The following is a 13,336-nucleotide window of genomic DNA, read 5'->3' on the forward strand; positions in this document are numbered from 1 at the left end:
CTGACCGAGAGGATGGTCACACGTCCTGTTATATGTTTTTAAGGCATACCTGTGATTATGTGGTTAAGTACTGCAGTAAAAATGTATTTCTAGGCATCTGATCTTTACGTTTAGATCTAAACTCTTGACTGAACAGAACACTTTATAATAACTTTTATTTATAAATCATTAACAAACATTATATAATGCTTAACGGATCAGTTAATATATATTCACATAGCTAGAAATATGAGACAATGTTCTTGTTTATGCATACTAATAAACTAACTAAACATTACCTTATCATTAACATATGCTTATTTAATGTAAATTGAAATGCTTACAAATGTCAGTAAACTTTCAGCTCATATGATCTTCAATTGTTGGTCTTTGTATGTTGTGTAGAGCTCTATTCTAGCTAATGTAACAATGTTATATATATATATATATATATATATATATATATATATATATATATATATATATATATATATATATATTATATATGATTATATTGTTTAGTTTCTTCACACTGGAAGGTGTTCTAAGGCTTGGCTTAGAATGTGAAACAGGCATGTAATTAAACTGCTTAAGTGGTTGGAGATTGAAGCTAATGAGAACTTCATCACTGACAGGGTGAGAATTTGGACTACATGATTGGTTTCAAGGTAGCTCAGCCTGATTTGCTTTGGAATGTAGTGCATACAGGCATTGCGTTTCTCAGAGGTGTCACTATTGTGATGCATTTTGAAAATCTTAAAGGGATAGTTCACACAAAAATGAAAATGACCCCTGTAATGTACTCTCCTTCAAGCCAGGTGTATATGAAATAGCAAACAAATTGTAAGTGTTTTCTGTTGCTGGAAGCTCTAGGTACAAGCCGAGCTGCTGGAGTCTAGGTCACCAGTTCAGGTCCTTGTCACCTGGAGTAGCGCTCTTATCTGAGCTGTTTTGTCAGATCCTGTCATGACATCTGTGCTCCTATTGGCTGCAATCTAACCTGAAACATGTTGGCATCAGCCTGCCAGAGGTAGAGTGATGAGGAGAGAGATAGATGAAGGAAGAGAGTGGGAAGGAGGAAGATTGGAGGAGAAAGGGCAACGGTAAAGACGAGATGGCAAATAAGGACGAAAAGGGGGGTCAGCTTGGAGATTGAAAAATCAGAGCTTGTATTTTGTTCTTGTGCTGCTGAGAAAATATATGATGGCCCATGTTATGTAAGATGCAATGTGCTGTTTTGAGTGCTAAGGGCAAGATGGCCGCTGAAGTTATTACCGGTCAGTTCTAATTAAAGTAAATGCATGAATGAGTGAAAAAGACTTGTTCTGTTATGTTCTTTGCCTACTTTGTCCTTACCAATTAAGTTCTCAGTAAGCAAGTCGTTCTGGCATTGTTAGGAGCAAATGCTTTGTGAGTGTAAAATATTATAGGAGGCATGTTCAAAATCCTTCTTAAAATAATATTCCAGGTTCACTAAAAGTTGAGCTCAAGTGACAGCATTTGTGCAATATTGATGATAACCACATAAAAACTGCCTAAAAATTTGACACTTATAGTGCAAGTGAGTGGGGGCCAATTTTTGAAACCTTAAAAAAAAAAAAACTTTTAATATTTTGAATTCCCCTTCAGTATTAAGGGGAATTCTGATATTTATATTAATATTTATTCTTTATGTATGTCAGATTCCACTTGGGTCTTTAACCACCTATAAAAAAAAATGCATAACATCACTTTTTAAATGTTTGTTGCATTTTCGAGTTCTCAAGTTCATTTTCTCAGTCTACACACACACACATTCGGACATACGTTGAATAATCATTCGGAATGCATATGCTTGTGTGACTTTGCACTAAAATGTTGAAGAGGTCAGTGTGTTTGCTTTTCACAGTATTATGTATTAATAAAATATAACTGAGCTACTCTTTAAAAACTGGTAGACAGGCGTTTTTATTTTCTGCACGGTTTATATTAACGCCTGTGGAAAAATTGTGAAACCCTTGACAAATTAGCATTGTGACAGGTCAAAGGTCATAGTTTTTGCCAGAGAGTAAACATAACGTAACATTTACCAAAATGGCCTCTTGAGTGGATGATAAAGACTGTGAAAGGATGAGCAAACACTTATATTAGCATTAGAAACAACCATAAGTTGTTATGCCTTTTATTTTCAAGAATCAATAGTGTAAAAACTCTAGCGTTGAATTGGAGGGCATGTGACTGTGGTTTTGGCTGAATTTATTGTTATTAGCGTTCCAGGCATCATCCACCACCCTCTTGTCCGTATTCAGAGGGGGAAGTCCAAAGGTGGAATTTTGATCCTGGCCATAGAGTGCCATAGCCAGGAGCAATTCCTGCTTTGTCTCTGCTGGCATTCGACTTAAAAATAACTTTCCCACAGATTGTGTCTCATCCAGATATGGGTTGGTGCAGGCCAGGCTGTTTTGTTGGATGGAAGCTTTGGGGTTTTGCTTAAGGGTGTGGGGAGCCCCTTTGTTGTGTGACTCAACTATAAATTTCCATTAGACAATCATATGATATTTTAACTCAAATGCATCTTTGTTATATGAAGTAAGGCTGTGATATATGTGATTTGGCACTCGTAGTTCTAAAATGACTAAAGGTAATGAGAACTAACTGGCAGCAATGCAAGTATCACTCTTCTCCAAAATAAATACGTAGCGCATTGTTATATATTCTCTATATTTATTTAAATAGTCTCATATTGGAAATGACTGCAGGTCAAAGCTGTCTTATGCCTCAGTACAGTCTCTTGCAGATTTACCAAACAGACAACGTGACCGTACGCATTTTAATACATGGGGAATTGTTTGTCTACATCAGGGTTAACACATATCACAAATTTTTTTTTGATTGTTTTATGCATGTTATATATTCTAGATGTTATTAGTTATGTTTTTTATTATTATAGATTCTGAATTTACAATTAAATATAGAATTTTATATAAAGAATTTATATTCAGAGTTCTAAATATATGTTATGATGTATATTTTCAGATTTATAACAATATATCTATTCAACGTATCTATATTTTCATATGTTTAACTGTATATATATATATATATATATATATATATATCTATATATATATATATTATATAATATATATATATATATATATTTTTATTTATTTATTTATTTTTTTTTTTTTTAACTGAATAAAAAATAAAAACTTTTCAGAAGAGCCTACAATGATGACTTTAAAATTAGCTTGTCGTGTGTGTGTGTGTCTAGTGGAGGGTCAAGCAGTGACCATCAGGTCCAAACCCCACAGGTAGCCTTTCAGAGAGGTTGTATAGAGATGTACCAGAGCACAGATAATAAGTATTGATCACCGAAGAATGTACCTTATTGTTGAGTAAAGATTGTTCACATAAAGAGTAACACTACTTCAAAAAAGGGTGTCTGTGTAAGTAGATCCGCCTTCTATTTTGTGGAAGATTTTTGAGCCCCATTGTAAGCTGAGGATGATTTTAAATGTGTGGCTAAGATAAACTTTCCCATTGTCATTAATGAGGATGGCTAATACTGAGTGACAAGTGCATTTGGAGAGGGAGAAAAAAGAGCCGTTAAATTTGTCAAAGCAGATCATTTCAACTGAGCAAACTTAAGGCCTTTGGGGTTGTTTTTTTATTCTCATGAAGCTGTAGCCTTGAACCATTTTCAAAACATACAGAAAAGCAAAGAAATACTAAAAGGATTTTTTGCTGCGTCAAAAGAAATTAGTTTTCAGTATCATCTTGGCATCTTCAGAAATCTGTCGATGACACTGATGCCTACCTTTTCTTCCATCGTTGTAATCTTTTTATGGATTTCAAATGCCAATGACTGATGAGAGTGACAGTTTTGCAGTAGCATAAAATTATCAAAACATTTAAAGATAAGATGTTTGGTAAATTGGTAAGATCTTTTTTTTCTGATATATGATATATTGTGATATATTGTGAAAATTTCAATTTTAAATAACTGATTTCTGTTTTAATATATTCTATTATGGCAAAGCATTATTGCAGTCTTGAGTGTCACATGATCCTTTAGAAATCATTCTAATATGCTGATTTGGTGCTCAAGAAACATTTATTATTAGCAGAGTTGAAAGCAGCTGTGAATAGAATGAATAGAAAGATCAAAAGAAAAGCATTTATTTGAAATAGACACCTTTGCATAATAAATGTATAAATGTATTCTTGATCAATTTAAAGCATCCTTGCTGAATAAAAGTATTGATTTATTTTTTAAACTTTTTTTTTATTAATATTGTATTATTGCCCCCAAACCTTCGAACAGGAATTTTTTTTTTTTTTTTTTTTAGTTATTGTTAATGTTTGTAGTAATGGTTTGTGTAAACATAGGGAGAACAGATTAGACATATTAAATCCATTTTTAATCGCTATTTTCATTTTAAGTCCCTAGTTTTAATTGGAAAGGAGTGAAGGTGTTTGCTAAAACATTAGAGAGTAAGCATTTCATCATACTCATCACTTTTGAACACGTGATGGGTCTTTAAAAGCTAAATCTGTGAGCAGCTCATGAGGTGAAAGCATGCTTAGTCATTTGCATGTAAACGGCAATGTTATTACCACTGCGTTTTAAAATTTCAACAGACCAGAATTTCACACTCACCTTATGATGCAACAATTCACCTGTATTGGGTCCTTGAATAGGTTCAGCGTGTAAATTAGAAAACACGTTGCATTATTTTTTGTTTGTGTTGTGTTCTAAATGCATGATTTATGTTTACAGATATGTCCCAGGATATCAGCGTCAGCTCACTTCATGCATGATGACTTGTCAACCCTTTTTGAGTTGTCAACTTGTCAAATATATAAATATTTGTATCATGTTTCTCAGTCACAAAAAATCTCATGAAGCCTATTCTCATGAACTGACAATAAATCTATTTTTAGCCTTTTTGCTTTTGGCTTTTTTCTATTTCAGTTTTACCTCTTGCAAAGTCCTTTGCTCGTCCCCTGTGGCACCTCTGACACTTTTCACTAGTTTATGCCAGTCGAGCCACAACAGATGCTAATGCAAAAGCCACTGTGTCCCTTTCAGCGTCTCTCTCTAGTCTCTAACACATTTCCACAGCTCCCAAGTCTCTGCCCTTAATTCAGTCTGTTAGGCTATTCATGTGATAACTATCTGAGGAGATAGCACTAAGAGAGAGTTCTTGCAAGCAAGCCATTCCCTGTTCATGGACCCAGTCACTTTTGCTAAGAGCTAACCGATATCAAATTAAGATGAGAAAACTGTCATATCTGATCTCAGCTTATTCTGCTATGTCGAAAATGCCATTCTTTGCATTACAAACCAAACAGAAATACTAACCAAATCAATCCCAGTACCTACTTCTTTTTATTACGTCCCGCCTTACCTTTTATACCGCGGCTTTGAAAATTGATGTCCATTTGGCAGATGCCAAAGCTCTTAGCCGACACATTGTGCAAGAAAATATGACAGGTCTTAATTATCAGTAATGAAGCAGGAATAAGCTGCATACTTAGATATAATATACTAAACGACCTTTCAGGGGCTAGGAGTGATGATTAAAGGTATCCGTTTCATGAATCATGCCTCATTTAGTCGCTAGTCTTTTGTGTTGGCTAATGAGCGCGGAGCGACGTTTTTAAGTTGGACGTGTAAATGGTTGGAAAGTGTAAAAGCTGATTAAACTGATTTAGTGTCTTGAGACCAACATTACTTTAGTTTAGAGGAAGCTCATAGAGGTTTCTCATAGAGCTGATAAGGCCTCTGCTGTCTCATGCTGTTTATTTTATTAACATGTGCAGAGAGATTAGCCTAGCTGAGGGAGAGAAATTGTACATAGCTCTTTGTATTCATGTAATGACAGTTTTTAAATATGGTATTAATTCTTATTCTTACAAATTATTATTGTGGAAGTAGAGGTAATGAGGTAATTATGAAATGCTAAAAGCTAGCATGCTTATCTTTTCATCTTATGTGTATGGTTCTGTACGATCTGCTTACACCATAGTGACAGTTTTCTTTAGGGGTGGACCTTCATGCTGACTTTTTTCTAAAAATGTTCCAATTTTGCTTTGAGGGCTGGAGGCTTGAGATATTCCCTCAGTATCTACCTCTTAACTACCCCCACCAACCCCAGCAGCCTCCAAATGAAGATGCTGAAGGGTTCAGCTGTGGGTAACCAATCAAGCTCTATGAAACTCTCGGTAGTTGTGCACAACTCACTGACTTCAATGAGTATGTGGTCTCTAATCTTTAGTTTTAAAGCTGTGTGTGGGTGTAATTCTGTATATCATTTGTAGAAGATAAGAAAGATAAAAATTTCATTTTGAAGGTACAATCAAAATACAACTTTTATGTAGCAATCTGTTAACTCGCCTATAATTTAAAGCACTAAAATATGTTATGGTAATATAGTATTTATCCAGTTTCTAGCAGAACAATGTTGTTTTTCCATTAATGGAAAACACTAGCTGAACAATTAAGCCTGCATTTATTAAGATGTAAATTATTTTTAATTAGAATGTAAATTCTTACATTTATATGAAGACATCAACTGTCAATGTTCCATGTGATATCTGTTTTTTTTTTAGCCCAGTATCTGAATGAAGCTTTCATCCTTCATTTATGATGCTAAAACAATTTTTCTCTCCCTTTTGTTCTTCGATTCCTGCATTCCCTTTTGACATTACTTTTGTTTGTATTGCCACTCGCATCACATGCAGTAGTGCCTTGGGACTCCAAGGAAATTTGGAATGAAAATTGAGTTCATTCAGTGTGCACCAATTACTTCTGCTGAATATTCCTCAATGCAAATCAAGCCTGTGCTCATGAAAGGTCCATATGTATTTGAAATAATTAATTTTCTCCTCTTTGGAAAGCTCGTGCTGGAGCTTCTTATGTTTTATTGTGTCTTTATACATCATACACATGCACATACTCATGCACAGACTTATTCATTGACAGTCAATATTTGTGCTTGTCTGCCAATTTCATTTCCATTTTAATTGTGGGATGTATATCATACAGTAAATTTTAAATACAACGAGTGAAATTGGCATCATAGATGCTCTGGGGACTGATGTCAGCTTTAGACAGATCTGAATCAGGATTATTTGGCTATGGTTAATGGATGTTGGCTGTCTCAGGCTTTGTTTAGTTGAGCTACGGTGCACGTGTTTAGGATAGAGAGTGGGGAGTTGGTGTTGACTCCCTGGCTGAACCCAGGGCCTGAGCTGGAGAAGAAGAGCCCCAGGGTGGACAGCCCAATCAGGGTTAATCTGGGCTGGGGCCTGCCACTAAGCCTTCTGGAGCTGACAGGGTGAGAGCCAAAGGCACCCTCTCTTTTCTTCACTGTGGCCTTGTTTTTTGAAGCTGTATGAATGTATGTGTGTGTTATTTAAAGGGGTCATATGATGCGATTTCAAATTTTCCTTTCTCTTTGGAGTGTTACAAGCTCTTGGTGAATAAAGAAGATCTTGAGACTAAAGTCTCAAATCCAAAGAGATATTCTTTATAAAAGTTGAGACTCGTCCATGCCCCCCTGAAACGGCTCGTTCTAACACGCCCCCCACATATCTACATCAGTATGTGGGAAGATTTGCATAACGCTGCCCAGATGTTCACGCAAAGAATGAGGCGTACCTTTTATTCTCGTTGTAGTATTGCTGTTGCCTCCACCGCCATGTTGTATAGACGCTGTGTGTTTCACTGTAAAAGCAAAACTACTTTGTTTGGCCTTCCAAAGGAGGACGATATCCACTTTGTCATGTCTGGGGCTGATCCATGCTGGTCGCTGAGGAAATACATCAACTTTGCACTGTGGATCACAGAATGGGCTTTCACTGTGGATGAAGCGGAGTCCAGCCCGGGGTCGTCACATGTGGTTGTCGCACGCACAAAGTACGCTCCTTCGTAGAATCTGACTCTGTTCACTCAAGCCGGCCACGGCTCACTCTAGGCCTCCGGCCTCTGCTCACTCAAGGCCGCGGTGTGTGATGCTGTTTTGCTATGAAAGCAAAAGTACTTTGTTTTTGCCTTCCAAAAGAAGACACGACTAGAAATCATGTTTATATCACGTTTATAATGGGTTTTATGTTTATGTCTCGTCGCTCCGGCCGGACAAGGCATCACAATATGTTAAGAGGTGTAACATTTCCATCACACACTTGAGGCATTCGGGCAATCACAACACACTGGATAGCTGGCCAATCACAGCACACCTCGCTTTTCAGAGCGATGAGCCTTGTAAAAATCGACGCGTTTCAGAAGGCCGGAGCATAGAGGAGAAACAATAATGTACAGTATGTGGAAAATAATGTTTTTTTTTGTTGTTGTTTTTACACTTTAAACCGCATAAACACATTTCATTACACCTAATACACAAAATAATGTTCTTTTTAGCAGCATCATGTGACCCCTTTAAGACATTTTATGTCTCTATTTTAAATATTATTGTAATGTCCAGATGATAATACATCGACGGATGGATGCATAGCTTGTAGTAGTGTAATATTGTTGACATTGAGGCATTTCCTCAGATTTTTTTATTAAACTTTTGACTACCATGTTCCTCATGAAGCTACTTACTGGAGTGTATCGGTGGGCGTTGCAGTTTCTCATTCCTTTTTTCTATGTGTGTGTGTGTGTGTGTGTGTGTGTGTGTGTTTGGGATGTGGCACAACCTTTCTCTTGCTCTTCCAAATCCCTCTTTGGCCCCTCTAAGCTAACTTGTTGACTAACAAGTTGTGGCTCTTTTCTCCTCTCGGCACTTGGTTCAAGACAACTACTTGAGACGAGAGGGGAACATTTATCCTAGAGGCCACTTGTGGCTACTCAAGCAGAAAGACGTAACGCGCTCTCTCTCTTTCTCTCGCTCTCTCTTTTCCTCTCTCTACAGCATTCCACATTTTTAATGAGTTTCTTCACAAACACTCTAGGGCCGTCTATTCTGTCTCTAGTACTGGCTAAAAGGGTGTTTGTCTTAATTAAGGCCGGACATGTATGTGATAGCCCACAGTGCCCACACATTACTTTTTAATCACCTTTAGTTTGCAAAAACTGATGATGACCCTATTTTTTATTTTATTTATTTATTTATTTTTTTTTTTTTTTTAGGGGTGGGGGGTGGGGTGTTAATTGCACCCTGACAACATTCCGTTTTTCCCCTTACATTTAGTCACGTATTGAACATTTATGCAAGCAGAATTTTTTTCTCTCTCTCTCAAATTTGGCTTTCAAAGGGTTTTTGTTTCAAAGTTTTTCAAGTCTCTTGAAGTGAGATTACCTCTTCTTGTTTGTATTTGTGTGTCTTTCTCTCTCCCTCATTGAAAAGAACTGGCCCTTAATCTGTCCCTCCGCAATTACCCCATGGTGGTACTCCATGCATGCGACAACGCTTTCGAAATGGCCTCCTTTTCTCTTTTCAAGCTATATTTCATTGTTGATGCTAGTGGGCTGTGTCTATGTATTTAGAGGGTAATTGGTGAGAGATACAAGGAGCCAGTGAAGTACATCCACTTATCTCACTTCTCTTTTTTAGCCCACCCGAGCATCTTGGTGAGTGGGACAAAGTGCCCATAATGTCTGTTTTATACCTAGGTGGACAAACACAATCAAGGGCTGGTTCTGCATTGTCCTCGCCACTGTTTGAAATAGTCTCCGAGTGCATCATTTGTGCCAGGACTGGCTGCGGGCCCTCCAAGACGGCAACCTTTTGAAATCCCCCTCCCTCTTGTCGCTGAATGGCATAATCTAATGATTTCACTTACACCTCCCTTATTTAACACTGTCATGGAAAGCAAGGAATCAGCCATTTATAATTTACATGTCATTTGCTGCCTCATATTGTGTGAAATTTAATTACGGCCCCGCTCCGATTGTGGCCGGTGCTCGTTTGTCTCTGGCGAGGCTCACAATGCGGCATTGATGTGAGCCGGGGTGGCGCTGGCTGTGTCTCTTTTTATCTCATCACCTTCTGCTGTAGCCTTCAAGTCTGCTTGGTCCCTTCCTTTCAGTCCTTTGTGAGGAAAATGAGAGAAGTTGACCCCTCATTTTCATTTAAAAATCCAGAGGCCATCATATAAAAGATTCACGTTCTTTTCAAAGGATCCCATTCAGGGCTTTTAGTACAATGGAATAAACTGATATTTTTTTGCACAGAAAGTGATTACCGCTCTTAATCGTGCTCTAAAGATTTTCCGGAACTTTTGACTATGAGTGAAAGCGTCACAGGTGTCTGACTAACTAGCGCAGACGTTGTTCGACGTTTAGTGATGTCAAACAACTTTGTGTGTGCATGTGTATGCAATGGAAAACCTCAAGGGAGGGTTTCTTTTCGGGCTCTGGCCATCAGAGTCTCTAATGGCTTATTATTCAACATTTTAGTCAGTTTCTGAAAGTTTCCTTTAAATCAAAGGCGCCGCCGCGCTGTAATTGCAGGCTGCTCGGCCTCCTGCGGAGCGATTCATATGACTGTAATCCACCTGACAACTCAGACTCTGCTTCGAGCTGGCAGCCGGCCCGTTTCTCAGCCAAACACTAAAGTCTGAATTAGGAGGATGAAGAGGATAATTATTAGATTCAGAAACAGTTTCCCAGCAAAGAAAACTGTTATTCACGGCTGGGAAATGTGCTTATGACATTGGTTGTAAAGAGTGGTATTGGGATTTGGTGTATGATGTCACAGAGAGGAGAGGTTTACTGAAAACAGCAAGCTGGAACGCTAATGGCCAAGGCCTTTGTGAAAGGGTGTTGAGAGACACAGAAAGGGAGAGAGAAAGGGGCGAATGAGCGCTGCTTGGGGTTGGATTACAAATCAAAGATTGCTGAAGTGGAATAACAGCATTCCACTGAGTGTTTGATGCTCACGCATCCATTTCTCAAAATACTATACACTAATATACACTTTTACTCGTCCCGCACCAATCATTGGTTCACTGTATTCATGTAAAAATGTTAATGAGAAGCTGTGGTTCAGAGTCACATACATTATTTATTTGCAATGGCAGATGTTGCACGGTTCATGAAAAAAGTGTAATTTCTGTACAATCTAATGACTGTTTCCAAGCAGGTTTCCTTTAGTACGTCTCCCATATTCTGTCATTGGATGGCCACACAGGTAGTCCCGCCCCTAACTCACACTATTGGTTGAGCCACTGTTGCTTTGCTGAAGCTGGATGGATGTTTAAACAATCAGAGCAGTGTTTTGATAGTGCCACTGTGTTTACACTACAGTTCAAAAGTTTGAGGTCAGGTTTTTAAAGAAATAATTTTATTCATCAGGGGCATTTTAAATTGATCAAAAGTGACAGTAAAGATTTCTATTTCAAATAAATGTTGTTCTTTTGAGCTTTTTATTCATCATAGAATCTTGAAAAATCATGGTTTCCACAAAAATATTTAGCAGCACTTCTATTTTCACCATTGATAATAAGAAATATTTCTTGAGCACCAAATCAGCATATTTAATCATTAATATAAAATTATATTTTTACTGTATTTTTAATCAATGCAGCCTTGCTGAGTAAAAGAGACCATTAAAAAAAAACTACCAACCATAATGAATGGTGGTGTAACTTTTGGTAAATATTAGGCTGGAATAAGAGATAGTGTTTTAACAAAGAAAAATTGTATTAGCTTTAAGTTGTTCTGAAAACGTAGAATGAAAAAAAAAAAAAATCTGGGGAAATTTTGATGAGGCAATTGAGATTCGGTGACATGCTGGCACTTTATACTTGAAGATGTGTGTAATCATTTCAGAGCCACAAACTCATATCCCAAAAAATGTGTATTGGTTTTCCAATTAAGCATTGAGGTATTAAACACCATTCATTCCTCATGCTGAATCTCATGAATGCAGTCTCGCTTGCCAACAACATGCAATATCCTCTGCGCAGCGAGTCATTTTACAGTAAATGTACCCAACAAATGGCAGTCAAAGGTGACACTGTAAATGTGTTTTCTACATGTGCTGGAGGCTTTGCACGTAGGAAACATGTCACAATCACTTTCATGTCTAGTCACTAGTCCCTGCAGGAATTTACTGGCACAATAAGTCCATGGTTATGACAAAAAATATCATTTATTTTCTCTTCATCATCCTTCCATAAAGAGAAACAGGGGTTTTGCAGTAAAAACCAGGCAATGTTATGTGACAAAAAATGCTAAATGGTGTTTTTGTTGGGTGAGGATAGTGACTGTGAATATATTACCCAGAGGGCCCTGATAGCCATTGTTTGGCCTCATCTGGTTAAAGTTATTGAACAATAGACTAAATTGTTAACAATACCAGAAAGGATAAGGGAGATTACTATTGACAACACCATCTCTGCGTGTTAAGTTCAACGTACCAGAAGTACAGATGATTGCTGCTTTGCATGTGAAGAATATTGATTGCAATTTCTTCTCCTTTCAATCAAACACATGCTTTTAAAAGCATATTATAATATTGTCTCCTAACAGACCTTCTTTCTGAGGATGGCATGAACCAAAACCGAAACATGACCTCCCCACTGTAAAACAGCAACAGACCTTTGTGGTATCTATAGTTTCTGACAGAACTCGCAGTCACCTCCTTGCATCATCTAGCTTGTAAAAACCGTCACTTCTAGAACCAGTTTGTGCTCTGAAAAGCCAAGAATAAACAAAACATCCATCTAATGCATCTCCTAGCTGTCCTCAACATAAGATAATGTGCATCTTACTATATACAAAATGTAGGTCATACAAATAGAAGTGCTGTTTTCTCTTTTTTCCCTCAGAAAGGTGTTTATGTGCAATAACCGAGAGTGAGATTGTCGCATGCCACTTGTGGTGCTGGTTTCTGACTTAAAATAGCCTATTTCTGTTTTCCCTTAAAACCAGTTCTGAACTACTATTGGCACCTTTATTTAGAATTCGCTTGTATGCCTTATGAATTTCATCTGTGTGGGAATGTGACTTCAAACCTGTTGCCTGATGAGAAGGAAAGTGATGCATAAATTCATCTTTAACATTTTGTTACATATCATATCTTGCTGTCAGACACATTTTTCATGTTGCAAAGCTTTCTTTTCTTTTCTTTTTTACATGCCAGTAGGATGTATTTTGTCGTTGAGCCATTATATATCACTAAAACAAACAAGCCTAGCTCGCCTTGTGGAACAAATCCTGTCTTGTCATGATCCTGTCTAACTTAGGTCATCGGACCACGACAGTGACCTCATAAAGACTAGATTAGCATTGTATAACGGCTAATTAACCCCAGCCTACATCTTTAGGCTGGATCTACACACTGATTCTGTTGCCGGTGAAATGAGGTGCGTTGCTTCATGTCGATGTTAACAACGCTGTCATTAAAAAGCTTGTTTCGGT

The sequence above is a fragment of the Cyprinus carpio genome, chromosome A25 (assembly GCF_018340385.1).
Source record: "Cyprinus carpio isolate SPL01 chromosome A25, ASM1834038v1, whole genome shotgun sequence".
NCBI classification, from domain to species: Eukaryota; Metazoa; Chordata; class Actinopteri; order Cypriniformes; family Cyprinidae; genus Cyprinus; species Cyprinus carpio.